General features: G+C 47.0%; 1 protein-coding gene across 1 annotated transcript in view; it reads right to left on the bottom strand.

The window, feature by feature from the left end:
* LOC103520616 (xylosyltransferase oxt) overlaps positions 1 to 609 on the bottom strand; it is a gene marked incomplete at its 5' end in the record, with an annotated part of 20565 nt that overhangs the window by 10211 nt on the left and 9745 nt on the right.

Genomic DNA, 609 nt, shown 5'->3' with positions numbered 1-609 from the left:
AATCAGCCCCAATCACTCCTGGTATCAGCTCGTTGTTGCTAGTATCTCAGCTCGCTGTTTACCACCTCAGCCGTCTGTCCCAGATCCAGCCTGATTATTGCCTATATCAGCCTCGATTTTCGGATTATCGTGTGTGTGAGTGTGGCAGTCCGTATAGTGTGTTATCGTCTTATTAGTTAGTCATTGTTCTCGTATCACTCGATATTTCCGGTGTCAGCCCAACTTCTCTCACTGTTAGCCCGTCTGTGCCCAGAATCAGCCGCGTTGCTCGATGGTTCCACGAGATGGCATGATTTTAGGTTGAACCGTACGTTAATACGGGCCAGACTGGTTCCCAGGGACACTAGGGCGTCGTCAGGAGGGGGTGACAGGTCCGAGTGATGGTAGATGTTTTCCCAGTAACTCTGCAGTCCGCTCAGATCTGAAAACAGAAGAGGGGTGGGTTTCACCAACCTTCTTTTGAAACCCTAACAGCCCTGTTAAGCCTATACAAATCAAATGAAACTTGTACTAAACAGTTTTAGCCAGCCTATCTGATCTTGAAATTTGTCGCGACGACCTATGAACTCAAAGCGAGAAAGTTTTAGATAACACTTCAGTCGTTAATTA

The sequence above is a fragment of the Diaphorina citri genome, unplaced genomic scaffold (genome assembly GCF_000475195.1).
Source record: "Diaphorina citri unplaced genomic scaffold, Diaci psyllid genome assembly version 1.1 scaffold3843, whole genome shotgun sequence".
Taxonomy (NCBI): Eukaryota; Metazoa; Arthropoda; class Insecta; order Hemiptera; family Psyllidae; genus Diaphorina; species Diaphorina citri.
This window is presented reverse-complemented; position numbering and strand designations above follow the sequence as displayed.